Source organism: Empidonax traillii, unplaced genomic scaffold, assembly GCF_003031625.1.
Source record: "Empidonax traillii isolate 1590-97213 ecotype Southwest subspecies unplaced genomic scaffold, ASM303162v1 scaffold294:size1087701, whole genome shotgun sequence".
NCBI lineage: Eukaryota > Metazoa > Chordata > Aves > Passeriformes > Tyrannidae > Empidonax > Empidonax traillii.
This window is the reverse complement of record NW_020955487.1, coordinates 473736-493128: the sequence shown is the minus strand read 5'-3', so window position 1 is coordinate 493128 and position 19393 is coordinate 473736. Positions and strand designations below refer to the sequence as shown.

The following is a 19393-nucleotide window of genomic DNA, read 5'->3' as shown; positions in this document are numbered from 1 at the left end:
CCTTCCTCGCTGCTACTGTTTGAACACAGGATACTGTTTTGCTTTGCACCAAGACACATTCCTCAGATTTTAAAGTGCTACACTTTCATAATTCAGGAAAAAAAAAAAAAAAAGAAAAAAAAAATCAACCAACAAGCTTCTCACAGTAACACCCTAAAGAGCAATGGAAGACTTCAGAATTTTTCAGAATCCTGGAATGGTTTGGGTTGGAATGGACCCTAAAGCTCATCTCATTCCACCCCCCTGCCATAGGCAGGGACACCTTCCACTAGCCCAGGTTGCTCCAAGCCCTGTCCAACCTGGCCTTGGACACTTCCAGGGATCCAGGGGCAGCCACAGTTTTCTGGGCAACCTGTGCCAGGGCCTCCCCACCCTCACAGGGAAGAATTCCTTCCTTTCTTGGTTTTAAATTAAGTTTTATGATTTATAAGCCTCCACTGATTTTGAAAAATTCTTACATCAGCTAGGCTTCTATTAGACTTTTACTTGTGAAAATTAGCCTTGTTATAAATGAAATTAATTCAATTTAAAACAGAGTTGCATGTCCTTTGTGAAAACGACGACTGACCACACAAGACAAATGTACAAATTCAAAAGGAACTAGTTTCAAACAACAAAAGTCCCTGCTCATTGCAGGGGCAGTTGGACTAAATGGCCTTTAAAGGTCCCTTTCAACACAAACCACTCTAGGATTCTATGAACAGAAACAGATCAGATAGAGTGAACAGATGCACCCCGCAATCCAGCTGGTCATCAGCACTCTGCCACTTTTCCAGACGGGATGAGGAACAAGCTGAGTGCTCAGATGACAGGGGAAGGGCTTGTGAAGGAGAGATGTGGATGGGAGAAGACCATAGCAGAAGCTTTCATTCTCCTGGACCTGAGCAGCCAAGAACACAACTATCACCTCCATAATTCTGCAACCTGCACACTGTGTTGCATTTTTATGAGCACCCTGGTGCAGCAAATGAGCCAAAGGCTGAGACCAATCCTCTGGTTTCTTTTACCTTTAACAACACTCACGTACCAAAGCCTACATGTGGAACTCACTAATGTTTATGGAGCCACTTAACTGCCACTGAAGCATGAAACGAGTTGCAGATGGACAGGTTGTGCTCACCTACCCAGGATACGCCTGGAATAAAGAGATACTGGAAGTTGGTCACCTCCAGGAGCAGCACTGGTGGTCTCCATCCAATCTCCACTCACCCCAATAAACACCTGTCTGCCCTCAGGCTTGTGATTGCTTTGCATGTGCTCATGGTATTTCAGTGCCTGTTCCATCCCCTGTGCTTGACAGCAGATGAAATTGCACAATTTAAAGTATTTTAGAAAAAACACCCGAGTAACTTGAAGCTACATTTTCAAAAGGAGAAGGTGAAAGTCTCATGGAGTTAACAATGAGATTTTGAGCACCGACATGTGAGCACCTACACCTAAATCTGGAAATGGCATTTCAAAGACTCTCAATAACTTCTGAGAACCTTATCCTGTGAAATGCAAATCGTAGAAGGTTGGACATCAGGATGAATTTCCCACATACAGTGTGATTAAACATTGGAATGGGCTGCCCAGGAGGTGGTGGAGGCACCGTACCTGGAGGTGTTTAAGAAATGACTGGATGTGGCACTCAGCGCTCTGGTCTGGGTGACGAGGTAGAGGTCGGTCACAGGTTAGACTCGACGACCTCAGAGGTCTTTTCCAACCTGATTGATTTTGTGACAGTTCTCAGTTCTTTCTTCAAAACACAGACCATTTTTACAGTTTACTGTAAAAAAATACTCTATATGTAATATTTGTGTGAACCAGCCTGGCTCTTTTTAACTCCCATCACATCAACATCACTAACTTGGGGTTTGCATCAGAGGAAAGATACTGTTCTTCCTACGTGAGGCTGTTTGTCCCCAGCTCTGGACAGGGGATGTCCTACCTGTCCTCTCTCACCTGCTGACACACACCAGAACACTACTTTATGATTATGTGAACTTTCATCTCTGCCCAATTCCTGAGGCAAAACCCCCCACCGAGAAAGCACCGTGGTGGTTTTAACCACTGGGGAAAAAGGGAAGGGACTGGAGTTTATTGTTTACCCCTGTATCTCAAATTTAATTAAATTTGAAATGTGGCAGAAATTAGGACACAAACAAATAATTAAAACTTTAATCATAAATTAATTCGCTACTTAAAAATATACAGTCCTTGGCATTGATTTCATGTACATAATTGAAAGTCTGTTATTTCCTTGCAGTACCTACAAGAAAATGCATTACTCAAGATCTAGGCTTTCCAAAAAAATCTACTTTTTCAACAACTTATTTCTTGTGGCTTTGCTATCTCACTGGCTGTCTCTGAAAATAATCAAATTAGGCAAATCTTTCCTACATTACACTGAGAATGACATACCATTCATTGACTACACCCCACAGAATTTTAAAATACAAAAAAAGCTGTTCTTGTACAATTTACTTACTCCCTAAAGACTCCTGACTACTCAACTGATAGTTTAATAATACTCCTATTTTATTAGCATTATTGGAAAGACTGAATGAAGAATGATAGGAAAAAATCCTTCATCTTTACAATAAAAAGCAGCTGATAAAGAGCTTCTTAGCAAGACACCTTTTAGAATTTAAAAAATCCCTGAAAAACCTAAATGCTCAGGACAAAAATAGCTCCTGTAAGGATGTAACATATCCCTGGAAGTGTTTGAGACCTGCTTGGATGCCACCCTGAGCAACCTGGTCTAGGGGAAGGTGTCCCTGCCCACGGTGGGAGTTTGGAATGGGATGAGCTTCAAGGTCCCTTGTTGCAAGGGACAGTAAGACTGTCTTTTTATTACTTTACCACACATCTATATTAATACCTTTAATTTGTTACTCTTCTATTAAATTCAGTACAGGTTGCCTAATGAAGTCAGAAGCTACTGGAAAGGAAAGGGGAGAAGAGAGGGAATGGCAGTGACACCCTGTGCCACACCTGCTTGTTTCCTTAAAGGGACCAGGCTTAGATCAGTTTTACAGGCACAGAAGCTGTTATGATTAAGAGTCTTTTCATCTTGAAAATCTTAGAGACTTTATATTTAAGTATTTAATTAATAATATTGAATATTTAACTTGAAAATATTGAAAATTTATTGATTCTCAGTGCGAGGAAAACTAATTTTCCCCATCAAAAACAATAAAATACACCCTCAATTCACTGTTGGCTACCATTAGCTTGAACAGTGGAATTCCACATTTTCATTTTTTTGGTGGGAGGACGTAGTATAGTAAGTAGGAAATACATATCTGAATGGCCAAATATTTTCAGTCATCTCTTCCTCTTTCACTGTAGGGTCCACCTGTCACTTGGGTCTGTCAGTCTGTCACTCCTGTACAGCCACAGGAATTATAGGTACAGCACAATTGTTACCAGACATACTTCACTGATGATTTTAACATTTCCCCCTCTGCTTAAACCACGTGAATCCAGGTTTTGATTAAAAAGGAGAAAAAGTGAAATTATGAAGCATGTCACTAATCTTGCCTTGAAGGAAAGATTCCTTTGATTCCCAAAATCTGTAACCTTGCCACACTTGCCATGAACTGGGAGCACAATGTGAACTGTGCCCTTGTTTCAGGGCAAGCACAATAAAAAAATCACTAATAGACACCTACTAACATTAAGAACTCCAAACCTACTGGACCTGTCAAATAGGGAACTACACCCTCTCTCTTTTTCTTTTAAGAAAAACATCATATTTATCAGAAGGATTGTTACCTGCATCCAAAACCGGGAGCACCAAAATACCAGGCCGTGCTGCTTCAGACCTCTTCATCAAAGCAGTTGGGAAATCTTGGCTGTGGATCCCAGGGGTGAGCAGGACTTTTTCCAACCCATTCTATCTGCTTCAGTTCAATGGACAGATGACAAAGTGTAATTGTAGTAGCATTCTTCAATCTGAGCAGAGTTGAGGGCTGAAAAGAAAAGAGAATTTAAGCTGATCTGACTTAACTTTCCAACTCTTTTAGCCTAACAAGAGTCCACAGAGGTTGTGGACTCCCCATCCCTGGAAATGCTGAAGACCAGCCTTGGACAGGGCTTGGAGCAACCTGGGCTAGTGGAAGGTGCCCATGGCAGGGGGTGGAACTACATCATCTTGAAGGTCCCTTCCAACCCAAACCATTCTGTGAAGAAGCGTCATCCGATTACTATCCAATACTACATCACACAAATATTTATCCCAAAGTATCTCCACAGATGGAGACTCCACAGCCTCTTAGGGCAACTTGGTCCAATGTCTGACCACTCACAGCAGAAAACTTTCCATGTTTTAATGCAATTGCCTCTATTTCAGCTTGTGCCTCCGAGCCCACTCATCTCAAGGCTAAACTGTCCCAGCTCTCCCTGCCTCTCCCCATGTATCCTCACATCGGAGTTTCCCAACCTGTTTTCTGTACCAGCTACAGTTTTCCTGTATTTCCATGTCTGAACTATGTGCCTGACTGGAAGTATTCCTTTGCATCATCTGAAAAATAAAGCAGCAAAAATTCAATCACCAATGAAACTGCTGGTTAAGCCATGAACACGCTGAAGACCCGCTAAATGTAGCTCTTTCTCATCCTATTAAAAGTTACACTTTAAAGTAACAGGGCAATTTTAATATTTTCTGTGTCTCAGCCACATACAATCCAAGTTTTTATATCAAAATACTGTCTTGCAAAGATTTAATGCTTTAAAAGAAATTAGTTTAATATAGCAACGTAGGCCAGACACACAATCCTATTAAAAAAACACATCAGCTTTGTCTCACAAATCCTTCTATCACAAAACCATAGTGACCAACAATAATTATTTAATTTTTTTTTCAGCTTTTAAGCCTTTACTGATGGAAGCCCAAGTTAACCTTTAGTTTATTTTGTCCTGGGCTAAATCCACTGTGACATCCTTTTTGCCCTTTTCAATACAGCAACTTTTTGGAAGTCTTCCAGTACTTTGAAATAAACACATTTACAAGATATGCAACAATTAACATGAGTGGTTCTAGAAGCTCCTGAGACAGCTCTGAAGTCCCTATGATGTGATGTCCAGATATGTTTATATAATTTTTTTTTATTTAATAGTTGATTTCAGAAATCACTCCTTCACCATCTTTAGCAAAGTGGGTGTGAACTTTCTACTCCAAACAAAAAATGATCTGGGAAAGGAGAAAACAATAAAGTATGAAAAAAAGCAAAATGACGTTAAAAAGGGGAAAAAGATATATTAAAACAGTAAAAGTTTATGCTTAATGATGTCTAAAGAGTGAGTTGACTTGGAGACAGGCTGAAAATGACCATTTCACCCTGTAGCTGGTTGTGCAGGAGCCAGAGGAATGACTGCATTAGACACAAAGATCAGAAGATTGTGATGTTTATACACCTAAAAGTTGGTATCTGCCCGCTTCTCAATCGCAAGTCAGACAACATGTTTCTAGTTATTTCTCAAAATGACAAGGTTTAAATACTTTTTTGCTTCAGTCTTCACAGAAGAACTTGAGATTTTCAACAGCAATCGTCAGAGAGTTTCCAGTCAAAGCTTCCATCGAGATAAGGTAGAAGGAGGATGAGAGGGTATTTCTCAAAACAAATTCAAACTGGCAAAGTCTGGGGTCCTTACTGAATACCAAAGGAACTAGTTGAAATAGCTGCTCAGTCACCTGCAATTACATTCAAAAGCTTGTGAAAGTCAGAAAAGCTCCTAAAGACTTGAAATACCAGCAAAAAAATCTACCCAACGGAGAAGAAAATGAGAATTACAGACAATTAATCCTTACTTCCATACCCATGGGATGTCTAACAAAGAGAGTAAACCACCTACATGAACACACCTAGAGGACTGGCCAGGCAAGATTTGTCAGGGGAAAAAACAAAAGTCACATCAAACTAATCTTAATTCTCCCCTTTGACCAGAAATGCTTCAGCTGTATGGGAAGTTTGAACCCTAAGAAAGAAGCAGTTTAGCAATTAAATGACAAATTACTTTTTTTTACTGTACTTTTTTTCAATGTTTGATTAAGTCAGGAATGATCCAAGCACGTTTCATCCTACCTGAAAACAAGAGAGGGAGAATTCTCAGGATCCCTTACAGATACTGAGACGTTATAGGTTATAGTATGGACCTACTCTGAAACAATGGGAATGGAATGGGGAAAAATGGATGAAAAGATGCTTCTACACCAGTGAAGCAGCATAGAGGTCCCAGATGACCCACCCTCACAGCTCTCCTGCTGATCTTCGCCTGTTCTCTCTCCCAGGCTGTTTTTAAAGTGCTGAACCTCCATGTGGAAGAACAGAGTTCAGAAGTAATTCTGAGCAGAATCCACGTAACAGCCCTAATTCTCCACACAGCCTGTTGTGCAAAAGGACATCGCTCAGCCCAGACCTTCTAAAACACGAGGATTTCAATAAATTACCAGGGAAGCAGTCAATAGTATTTTTGTCTAACAGCTCCACACACACTGTGGCTCTTCAATCAGCCAACTGGCAGGAACATTAAACCCCCAAACTTTTTTCACTTTTACAACATGTAAAAAGTTTAATTTTTAATATATATCATGACTTTAAGAAGTACAACTAAACAGAGCACTACTGTAATTTTCTAATTATATTTTTCACAAGTTTTTAGTGTCATAATTTAAATAATGAACTCTTTATTTCAAGATGATTAATTAGAATATGTTCCATTTGGGGAACAAGAGTTCAACATCCTACTATCAATTAAACAAAATGCACTCCCTTAGCTCAAGATTAAAAACCAAAATGCAGCCAAAAAGTTTCTTCCTCGTATCTGTCAGATCACAAAAGCATCCATTACAGCAGGATAAGGTTGCCAGAAAAGCCCAAGACTTTCAAAAATGTATTATTTAGAACAGTGGCTTAGCTCTGAAGCTGCACCAGAAATGACACCCGAGCTTAGGACACTAAGCCTTTTTGCCAATGAATTTCTTGTAAAGTCAACAATTATAATTTATTCTGATCCTTTGTGTCATCATATTAGTAGTTATTTTTCAGCAATCCCAGAGCAGCAACAAATAATGCCATAGAAGAGGACTGATATAATTACAGGCTGAAAAAGATAGGCCAGCACCCTTACACTCAAAACTACCCTCTGTGGCTCCTTCATACCCCATATGTTGCTAATAAAACTGTTTGAATCATACCTATGAGACAGTTTTACTGATATTGTATCAGGTCCCTGGGTTCTTTGTATGAGATACGATGTCACCAGCACTATAACTATGCAAATTTTGTGATACAGGATCCCACTGGACACGGTATTACATACGTAATTCGCAGTATGAAACCGTGCATTAACAATAATTCTACTGTTATATAAATGAAACCACTATGTTTATTGAAAAGCTTGCCACACTACAACGAAATCAAATTTAAAAAAGCAATAAAGAGCGACTGATGTGCTCATAGCAAAGATGGCAGCATTGGTGTTTTTCCCCCAAACAATGTAAATTTTGCTTTGAGTTCATGTGGCAGTACTTTTCAGAAACTTTTAGCACTGACACTAGACAAATGCAACCCCCGCCAACAATATTAATTAATGACTTAAAACAGGAACCTACAGAGTCCCACTTCTAGAAACAACCATGTGATGTTCAGCAAGAACAAACAGTGAACTCTCAGCTTCTACTACTAACTACAGAATAAAATATAAAGACTAGGCAATGCAGCAGCAAAAACTTAACAGCTGGGGATATCAACACACATCATGCTGAAGCACCTCAGAAACATCATCTTGGGGTCAGGAAACACCTGTGCTCCAACTCTGAATCCGACCTCAGACCTCTGTGCGACCCCAGGAAAACGACACCACCCCAGCTGGTATCACATGCTTTAAGGTCCCTCATCTTCTCCTGCTTAACAACGCAGTCAGTGCTTTATAGACATCACAAATACCTGCAAAAAGGCACATCAGAGCTCTTAAAAATAAGAGTTGCAAGGAGGGACAGAAAGGTTCGATCCGAAACCTGACAGCACAGGCAGCTCAATACACATTCCCCTCTTCCATGTTTCCAGTGATTTCTTCCCTCCACTGGTTTGCTGCAGGTAGGGGAATGCTGGAGCCTGTATTTTTAAAAGAAATCAGAAAAAAGGTACCAGGCTGGCAGGATAAAGTGAGTCTGGTAAAGAGCCAGATTAGGGAGATAAAAGGACGCGATTTCGCCAAGGTGCCGTGAGAATTAATAAACCAGATAATTTTATAAAGTAAATTGTACAGTAAATTTGTGTAGTAAATTGTCTAATACATATGGGAAAACCCACAGCTCAGTATTCCCTGATAATATTTTTAATGCCCTCCACTACAGCTAGAAAACATAAATTGACACACAGCACAAGCAGCTAAGGAGTCTCACACTGAGAAGCACCGGTTTTAAGTAACTGATGCAAGAAAAACAGAGTTGTAACCAGGCACTCTAAGGAAGATAAAGAACTGACTGATTCCTGTAACTTGTGTGTTTCCACTACAGGGGTAGCTTAAGCAGTAACTTCTCCTACAGTTTTCCTTGACACCACTCTCTGTGCAATACAAAAGCCGTAACAGTTTTATTCTGTTTAAAAAATCAATAAATTGCAGCTTCGGTGACATCTGACAAGACAGAAAGCTCACACTCCACTCCATGAACATTCTGCCCTCTGGTATTGCTGCGATGTTTTATCATCATAACAGTTTGGAGAGAATTATATACCTATTTCTAAAGTTTGAAAAAAACATCCCCCTCCTCCCCAAATATTGCCCAAAGCTGTTATGAAGCAACTTATTTTTAGAAAAAGCACTTATGCAGATACTTAATTTTAATTAATAGTCTCAGTCACTTCAACATTTGCACAGTGAGACAACTCCACGCTTCAATTAAAGCCAGCACAGAAATGCTGTGCTGATTCATGGCCAAAAGCATGACAGGAACATCATTATATAAAACGCTCTTAAAATTTAAAGAAAAAAAATAACAGCAACCTTGCCCTCAAACAGAGCATTAGAAACACTCTGAAACTCACAGTTTGAGCAGAACTTACAGGTTGTTGAACACGAGAGTGCTAGGGGGAAGATACATTCAACAGAATGATTTCAGGTTGGGCAAAAGAATTTTGGGGAAATTAAGTGGAAGCAACACAAGCCCCAGGTCTCCATCCTTGGCATCTACCATCTGCCAAGGTTGGATTTTCAGGGATGGAGGATTTTTAACCTGAAAAGTGGAAGCAGCTGGACCTTTACTTCTGATGTCTTGCTCTCTTTTTCCATTGTTCACATAGCAGATAAACAGATTTCTTTCAATAAACAATTAATTACACCCAGGTCAGTTCCTCCAGAGATTATAGTGGACATCTTCAGCAGACAGTCACTTCCAGGGAACATTCTAATTCTGTCTATCACAATACACCTATAATAAATCCAGTTCTGAAATTATCTGACACACAAGAAACACTACTTAAGTTTTTTCACTATCTATGTAATATCATAAACTTCAAGCTTAAGCTTTAAGCAGAAACCTTAATGGTAATTGGTAACAATTTTTTGTTAAAATACTTTGATCTTATTTATAAGCAAAACTGTGGCCCTTGATGGCCTGTGGCTCTCTACTACCAGCACAGAATTTCAGAAGTTTAAGCATAAGAAAACCTTAATTCCAGGACAGGCAAGCAATACTTAAAAAGAAATCTGACCATGCTTTTATTAAGGCATCAAGAGGCACAAGGCATCAGCTACCAATAGCCTTAAGAAGGCTAATGGAAAAACTGAGATAAAGGTAAAAATTCTTCAGTAGCCACTAAGAATTAAACTGTTTAAGGAAACGCCAGTTATGAGAAGCAGCTTCCCAAATAACCTGCCTCTTTTCTCCTTCATTCCAACCAACAGCCTGGTGCTGTGCCATGAATTTGGCCGCTGGGCAATGGGGCAGGCAGAAGTCACAGGAGTCTGCTGCTAGGTGGGGTGTCCACCTCCTTGGGATGCTCCTTTGAGGGTGAGTATCCACCATCCAGCCCCAGAATCAGCCCCTCCCCACAAGAGATGCTTCAGGAAACCACTGAGCTAAACACACTTGCAGGACCTCCATCAGTGAGGTTCACCAAACGAGGCTTCGCATCGCAAAGCTGTGCTACAGCAGCAGAAGTGAAGAGAGACCAAGTTCCCTCTTCTCTGCCTCTGTCACCAGAACAGCACAGCCCAGGAGACAGACAACTCAAGCAATAAAACAGATGCACAAGCACAGGTGGAAAATTAACACCTCACAGTTTCCTACAGGACCGGTTTCTTCCCAGGATATCACTTCGCTCCAGCTGAGCGCCAGCCCTGCCAGCCTGCCCTGACTCACAAGGGAGCAGAGATAAAACCAAGCCCAGCAAGACCTGCCTTGGCCCTGCACAGCACCACTTGTGCCTTTCCCCAGCCGTTTCACACCTAATTTACAGAGTGTATTCTCCACCTTGATCTCACCTGAGCAGTGACTGGAATTAGAATCAGTTCACTGACTAGCACTTAGGTGAGACACAGAAACAAAACAGAACACACTGGAAGACTTTCTGAAAATGCATTATTTTCTTATTCCAACTCCATTAAGCAGTCCAGTACTTTCGAAGGATTAATGAAAAAACCATCAAGAAATAATACAGAAGAGGAATGCTGATTCTCAGGGAACATGCCAACACATGATGAAGAGCAGACACCTCTCCAGTAGTGAGGAGTAAAGCCAGGATGTTCAAAGAACTTCAGGGACATGTGAACTTGCCCACTTGATGCAGTCACTGAGTTTATTTGACTTTTATGAAACAGCATTCTGATGATTCCTCCCTGAATACCAGATTCACTCTAATACTCACCAATTTACAACACAGTCATTATTCTCACAAAACTCACAACACATTTTTTTCCACGGTCAGTTTTAGTAAAGAACAGAAAAGTCTGCCTAAACATCCAGAAGAGAAATCATTACCTAAAATTAATACCAAAAAGCAGTCAATGAGTGCATGTATACACACAAGGATTATTTCCACAAACTTTGTTAAGCACAATGTTTCATTTACAGTTGTTATTTTATAAGCAGGAACTGAAGGCAAGCCCAGGAAGGGTAGAAGTAAATAAGTTTCTACACAAACAACTTGCAGAGATGCTTTTTTAACAGGACCAGACAAAACATTCCTTAAAGTTGCACTTACAAGCCAAAGCTGACCTGAGGCACCACACTGAGTATGTATGAGAGAACCTACATGGATACTGACCTTAATAAAACTAGAGGGGCAAATTTTGCATGGGGAAGACGTGCTCTTGAACAATGTTTTCCAATGTATTAGGCATACAGAAGCTTTTTTCTGCATCAAGAACCACACGTCACGTTCCCTAAACTGCTTCTTTTCTTGACCAAACACGCTGTGGACAACCTACAGAGGATGCCCCTCTGTGTTCCTCTTTTAGCTTCACATCTGCAGTTTCCACTAACAATGAAAATATGTGGGTTTCCTCCCTCCCTTCAAAAATCACAAATTTAAGATGGTCTTTTCTAAGCTCACGTGCAGAAAAACACCCTAAGTGATTAGAGACTGTCGACACCAAGAGAAGCTCTGATGGAAATTTTTAGTGACTTTAAATCAAGCAAAGACCCAGATCCGCTCCTATGGAGACAGGCTGGGAGAGCTGGGGGTGCTCAGCCAGGAGAAGAGAAGGTTCCACGGAGACCTCAGAGCACCTTCCAGTGCCTAAAGGGGCTTCAGGAGAGCTGGAGAGCAACTGTGGACAAGGGCCTGGAGTGACACAAGAGGGAATGGCTTCCCACTGACAGAGGGCAGGGTTAGATTTGGTATCAGGAAGACATTCCTGACTGTTGGGTTGTGAGATCCTGGCAAAGGTTGCCCAGAGAAGCTGTGGCTGCCCCATCTCTGGAAGTGTCCAAGGCCAGGTTGGACAGACAGGGTTTGGAGCAACTTGGTCTAGAAAAAGGTGTCCCTGCCCATGACAGAGTAGTGGAACAAGATGAGCTTTACAGGCCCTTCCAATCCAAACTATTCTGTGACCTTTCAGTTCTGAAGAGTGACCCATGCTCACATCTCTTCTTAATTTCATAAAATTAATTTAAACACTTGAAGACAACATCTCAATCTCTTATCTGGATACCATAAAACATTCTTAAAGCTTTCTTTGGGAGTCTTGTTAGCGGAAGCAACAACCTCTAACAGCACTGAACCTTTAAAACAACTTTCAACAGCCCAAAGTCCCTCTGCCTCAAACTCTGAGTTGCTGAGCTTTAGACCACCATAATCAATTCAATAAAATTCAGAATATGATGTTCTAATACTGTCTTTAAAGTTAAATACAATACTGGTCAATGCTTACCAGGTTACACACGCTAGGCAGTTCAAGTGATAATCATAATGATGAATGTGTAATTTAATGCCCATTCACCTTGATTTATATGAACTACCATATATAAGTCTCATGCATTCATTTTAAGTCACTGGGAAGGATCCTGTTTTTCCTGATCTGAATCAGCGCTCAGTTTGAACTCAGGCACTTCATATTTTTTTGCATTAAACAGAATCATTCTTCGCACACAGGGGAAGATGCCTGGGGCTGCACAGTCCTTTGCAATCTCAGCAACTGGTCCTATCATTCCCTGTGATAGTTATGCTGAAAAAAATAAGATCAACCAAATTTCCAACTGCCCTTCCAACTGTGGGAGAAACAGATCAGCCCATTCTTTACTTCTGAAGAAAAGGTCCTGCAAAGGTCAGTCTTTCACATGAAATACAGATCACTAACACTGAATACACAACTACTTCGATGCGCACTTTTTGTTTGTATAACTAGGATTCCATTGTACCTATTTCAGGATGTTCTATACTTTAAATATATATATATATATCTGATGTTTAAGGTCCCTTCCAACCCAAACCATTCTCCAATTCTGTGAAATATATACATGTATATGTATACACACACCCCACTGGCTTGTTTCCAAAACTGATACAGAATGCAAGGGTTGCTTATTGCATCAGAAAGAAGTCACCCAATGTTAAGTCATCTCTCTTATTCTTAAAGTATTGTGATGATGAGACAAACTAAAATTTATCAAATAAGTTTCACAGTAGCCTGCCCTGACTGCAAAAAGCACTAAACCCCACAGCATGGATTGGAAAAAGTAGACGTAGAGTGTGCCAGTTGCCTCACTGGGAAGTGTTACCTATTTCTACCACAAGCCACAGAGACAGTCTTCTCCTCAAGGCTGTTGAGTCTCTATTAGAACATAAAATCTAGACCCAAAACTCGTATTGCAGCATCTAAGCTTATGCAGCTTCCTAAACAGTGTTTTCTGTAGAGCTGGGTCTACACTGACCTAAGCAACAGCCTACCACATCACTTCAAACATACCTCACATACAGAAAAGGACTGATGTTCCATCAGTCCTCATTACAAATAGCAACACTCACAGAGTTTAAAAAAAAAAAAAAAAAAAATTATTTGTGGGAAGGAGAAGAGGTGTGGGTTACAATCATCCTGAGTCACACAAGTCACACTACACCACCTGATGTTACACTGCCAGGCACTGTAAAAGCAAGCCTGGTCCAGGCTTGGAAATTCCATAGTCTGCAGAAACCCCATGAAAACAAAATAATACCAAAAATAATAAAATTTTAAAAGAGCTCTCATAGAGCTTCCAAAAGTTACCAAAGTATAGTATTCTTACTTCAATTCCTGAGTGATCCAAAGATAATAATTTTTTTTCCCCTCAATCAAAATCCATGGAAGTAACTCTCACCTAGCACAAGTTATATGCCAACAAGTGACAGAAGGACTGAATGTACAGGACATCTGATTTCCCCTAAGTGTGTCTAAATCCCAATTAGCCTAAAACCATTTCGTTCCTGAGTCTCCAAAAAGACACAACTACATTAAATTATAAGAATCCCAGAAGTCAAACATTTACCTTGAGAAATGCTTTAGTCTTACTGGTTTGCATTCACCTCCTATTTTTGCAGAGACTAACTGCAGAAACAGCGCCCAAACAATTTTAATTTGTGACCTTTTAACATAAATGGTAATTTCTTCGACTAGTTCTTTTATAGCCCATCCCGTGTTCCTCCAAATACGAGCTGCCCAAAAATACTCCGCGTGAAAAACTAAATGTTCCCAGTGACAACTCTGATCACGTCATTCTTTGCACATGAACACTGAGAGATGCAACAACAGCAAAAGCCACTAGTTATTCTTATAACTTCAGACTAAATCCTAAATATAGTAAGTTTTCAAATTCTCTTTCCTAAAATTCAAATAATATGTTCATTGCTTTAACCAAAAGCCAGCAAAGTACAACTTGTATTGTGCTGCAGGCCATAAAGGGAATGTTCTTTATTTGAATCATGGTTGGATGAAGATGAAAAGTAGTTTTTGAAAATTTACAACACTTCTGACACTACTGTGTGTTCCTCGTTACAAGTTATCCCCTCTATTCATCAGACTGACTCCAGACCTTTCACTACCTTCAAAAAGATAGTTTTTATCAATTCTTCATGTCTTTATACCCAACCATAGGAAAACTGTATAGAATATAGGGAAAATCCCTGGTTGAGAAAAAAAAAAAAAACCAGGGGTAAGAGAAGGACCACAACAGCTGCTTCAGGCAGGCAGGAGGGGCTGTGGTTTAAAAGTAACATTTAGTAATTAATTTTGTCCTTAGCAATGCACTCAGGTGTCTTGTTTTGTTAACATTTACCTATCCTAAGTAACCAGTCTGCCATATAAAAAACGTTCCCAAGTAAAGAGAACTTATTTGGAATTACCAGAAGCTCTTTCTCTCCCCTTCTCCACCTTGGACTGACACATCACCAGCACTGCTTCCAGTACTTCAGAGCAGAGAGCTGTATTTTGCTTTTGAATTCCCTGGAATTCTTCATTTCTCTACCCCAAACGAAACTGTCCCCAAAATTAAACTGTTCCCAGATTAATTTCTGGAGAGTATATGGGAGACTTGGTTTCATATTAAACAGGCTGTGCTTGCCTGTGGCAGCCTTTGTTAGCTCTGTATATTCCAACACTGGGTTTGCAGATAGAAAAGCAGAATCTCACTTATGGAGGGATTTCAACACTTAAAAATACCTTAAATTTGACTTTCTGAAAAAATATATTACCAGCCTTCAAGTCAGTCTTTACACACAGCATTACAGAACAAAACATCATGCGCTGAGATGCAAATAGAGGTTTGCAATGTGGCCACAGGTACATTATTTTATTGCAGGGCAAACACCAGCCATCAGTCCCTGACATCAGACTGCGCAGGTGCCTCGAGGAGCCACCACAACTGCGCCTACAGGCAGGGAATGTTCCAAACAGAAAGGGCAAGGAGAGCCTACAACTGATTCCGGAGCTTCCCAGATGTCTGAGGATGAGAATGCAGAGGTGGAAACGCCGTCTGTCACCACACACAACAAAGCCTTGCAGGAGCAGACAGAGCCCTGACCTTTCCCCAAGCTGCCAGAGTTCCAACTTACAGGATACAAGCGACTGCTGCTGTTTTCAAAGACTTTCAAAGGTTTTGCTAGCAAAGCCCTTTGCTAAAGTGTTCTTTCCTTCTTTCTTCACGTACTGCTTGCTGTGGGATAACAGATCAAGCTTCCAACTTAAGCCAGTTCCTCAAAGGACTCCGGGGAACACCCGGAGATCTCACAAGATGCTGGACACGAACAACAGAGTATGAAACACGAGCACTGCAATAAAGATCACCTGAAACAAGATGTCCAAGCTCAGAGATGCAATTAAGTGTCTCAGAATTACAAACACCGTCTAGAAATCCAGGGCCATTTAGTTTGGAATCACACAGGAATTGCCAGCAAGGTCACTTAGGAGGTGTAATCCTTACAGGAAAGCATCCAGTTCAATGATAAAGCGAGCACAGACCTTGCTGGCAAATCTCAGGGCCCTAAATACTCTCCTGTGCATTAATATAGCCTAAAACACCAGCAGTAAAACCTTCTATAACAGCATCCCAACTCTTCCAATTTGTTTTCTGTATAAATGTACAAAAACTTTACATGCTGATATGAAAACTCAGCACATTAAAGCTGACATGAGCTGCAACACAGCATTTTTTAACCAAGAGGAAGAATCAAACCAGTATTTCTGTACTTTGTTTTCCCACTGTTTAAAATGGTTTCTGTACACCTCTGCTGTGAAATAAGCCAAGTAGCAGTTACCTCACCACAACATTTTTCAAACACTTATCACTACACACTGCTGATAGAGAAGCTTTCATCCTAAAACTTTTCTTCTCAAGATAGAAGCTGAAGTTTAATCACATAACAGAAGTCTTCAGAGAGGTTTACCAAGAATTAAAGACATTTTATTTCTCAAAGCAAAATAACACATTGCACTTGGAAGATATTTGCTCTCCATACTGGATAACACCTGTTACATACCTGAAGGGGTTTCTTGAGCAAGCCAAGTTTCCCCAGCAATTCCAGGCTGTAATTACACTGATCAAATCATCCCCACATGCGTTTAAAAAAATGGAAAGCAAGGAGGAGAGTCTTAATGGATCAACAGCTTCTGATTTCATACAGCACATTAAAAGAATAAACATGGAAAATTCTGGCCATACATTAAGGCAATTCTTACACCCAAACAACTTGATAATATAGCATCGAGTACCAAGACAGGTTTTTTTTTCATAAATTATGATCTAAACAGAATACTAGTCAATTCACCAAAAGATATCAAAGATATCCCTTTATTACAAATGATCCAAGTATCCCCCTTGAGGCTATGGCTATCAGAAAGCATTTAGTTGGCTCCCAAGCCAATATTTTTCGGATCTGTTTTATTATGAAACTGTAACACATTTTCAATAACTTTTAGCTTTGCTATACAGAGCAACAAATAATTTCCCAGAACCCCTTTGGAAAATCTGACATGCGAAATGATTCTCTAGTCAACTTGTGTATTATTAACCTGAAAAAAAAGAAAAACATATACCGGATCATTTGATCACTGGAGAAAATGGAAAAGTATTGGGAGCTTCAGGACAGATGGACGAACTTCAGGTCATATAAAACACTACCAAGGCTGTATTTGAAGAAAAATGTGAAAGTTTGTGAAAGCGCCCCGGGTGAAAATACTTTGTGTTGCTAAGAAACATCATCCCTGATGATGGATGAATTAAATTGTCTCAGTTAGCAGAGCCAACTCCAGGCATCCCTCGTTTATTAGTAGAATGTTTTCTTGTACTGGTAATTTATTTCAACAGCTACATACAAATAAAAAGCCCTACCTTGAAATGAAACTGAGAATTTCAAACTTGTATAATTAACGCTAGAAGACAGAATAGAGTTTACATCTTGAGCAGAATTTAATAACTAACATTTAAAAATGTAAACTTTGAAAATGAGTATTAATACATCCAGACCATTAAGAACTTATTTTAGGATAAAATGCAGTGTATATTTCTGCAGTGAAATATACTGTTCAACTTCCAACACAGCATATAATAATCCAGTGAAGAATAAAACTCTTCAAATAGTTCTAAGCACTGAACAGCATCGATATTCAGGTAATCAAATTTTTAACATCACTGAGAGAATACCACATTAATTTGTCAGGCATTGTTATGATGACGTCAACATAAAGATTACACAGGAAGGAAATAATGCAAACCACTTACTTACTGCTTCTCCTGCAGAACACATTTATGAACTTGGAGCAGTGTTATCTTTCCATTTCTGAAGTGTTTGCTGATGAACTCTCACGGATCATACCTGCTTTGCCAGCTGTGCACTGCCTTAAGTGGAGTCCCTTCAAAAAGGCGCAGCTGGAGCAGAGGAAGGCCACCAGCTTCCCTCTTCCCACCAGCTGCACATTGGGCCAGAGGAGCTCACCTTAAAGGGGAAAGAACAGAGAGCACAACTCACCTGGCACAGCCTTCAGAAGAGACAACAGCAAAAGCAAAGCACAGCGAGCAGGGAGCCCCCAGCGTGAGCAGGACAGTCCTGAAATCAGGAAGTAGAAACCCGACTGCTGCTCGGAGATCAGGGAAAAGGGCAGGGCTTTCTTAATAACCCAGAGAGGAATATGCAGAATTTCATGCCACCCAGAAACCAACAGGGTTGATGCGCTGAGAATAAACCAAGGGCAAAGACCCATTTTGCAAGAACACAGCTGGAAAAGAGGAGAATCATTAAAGAAAATGAATTTTCACTTGTCTGATGCCAAGGCTTTGGGGCTTTTCTTCCTATTTACTAGTCTGTTCTAATCGAGATTTCAAGTTGGAAGTTCCAAGTTTTAGGCCCAGAGAGTCCAATTTAAGGAAAAAGGTGGAAAACCCTCTATAAACAGCTCTTCCAGATCGCATCACAGCTTCCAAGTCAGAAATTACCACACACAGTAATATGCTCAGCTAGTCAACACACAGAAGCAACCACAGAGGCTCTTCTTCACAAATACCACCATGGAGCAGAGTTACCACTGGAGAGCCCAAGGAGAAGTATTAAACAATGATACCCATTTGGCTGCACTAGAGGAGATGTGTTTCTCATGGGCCTAATACAGAAGAGCTTTACAATCCGAGCAGAAGCTTTACAAAACCTCAGAGGACATGTCTTATCTGCACCACTTCTGCTTCTGGAATCCCAGAAATCCTGAAGACAGAAGGCAGATCAGACTGCAGCTTTCCTAGGCACAGATGTTGCAATCACATCTGCCTTAACTGTAAGCCACAGTCCTTGCTACTTTCCAACTCTTTTGCAGCATCTCTTCGTTGCTTCAGTTTTGGAAATGCCAGTGCAGAGGATAAAATCTAGCATTTATGATCACATCAGGTGTAGAAAAACACCAACATAAAAATGCCTGCAGATTATGCTAGAAGCAAAGAGCATGAAAGACGAGGGTTTGAAGTAGAGAGACCATTTCTTGCCCTCCCCTCCCTTGTCCACATGATTCACAAAACACTTCAAATACTGAGATCTGATTGACCAAAGATTTTTTTTTTGAAGTGTCGATCTGCAGCCATGAAGAATGACCATCTGTGCATGGATCAGACACAGAAGTATAATTAAAGGTGAGTTTCAGATAAACTGCACCACCACTGACCCAGGGGTGCAGATCCACGTAAATGTTCTCCAAGCTTTTTCTCTTCTAACTTATTAAAAAAAAATCCCCTCCCTTAACACTTATACCTACAAGATGCTGGATTTAACTTGTTCAGTTTTTGGTTCCCCACTGCAAGATAGACACAGACAGAAAGAACCAAGACCAGCAATGGTCCCAAAGACTATGAAGAGGTCAGAGCACAATCCACCCATTCTGCAGCTCCAGCTCCAAAGGTCAGGTCTGCAACAAGGTCCAGGTTGCAGGACTTTGAAAACAATAAGCTTCTTCCTCT

The 19393-nt window shown here is 40.4% G+C and overlaps 1 protein-coding gene across 5 annotated transcripts in view; it reads right to left on the bottom strand.

Moving 5' to 3' along the window:
• Nucleotides 1-19393, bottom strand: part of GTDC1 (glycosyltransferase like domain containing 1) — a 181074-nt gene that overhangs the window by 152589 nt on the left and 9092 nt on the right. For 3 of the 5 annotated variants that reach the window (XM_027890671.1, XM_027890672.1, XM_027890665.1), the window contains exons 2-3: nucleotides 17772-17891; nucleotides 3760-3956 (exon numbers count right to left, since the gene is read on the bottom strand). The gene's annotated coding sequence lies outside the window, so the exon portion shown is untranslated. Of the gene's footprint in view, nucleotides 1-3759; nucleotides 3957-4292; nucleotides 4394-17681; nucleotides 17892-19393 lie in introns of those variants that run through there. The other 2 variants (XM_027890667.1, XM_027890668.1) reach the window with 2 other exon arrangements.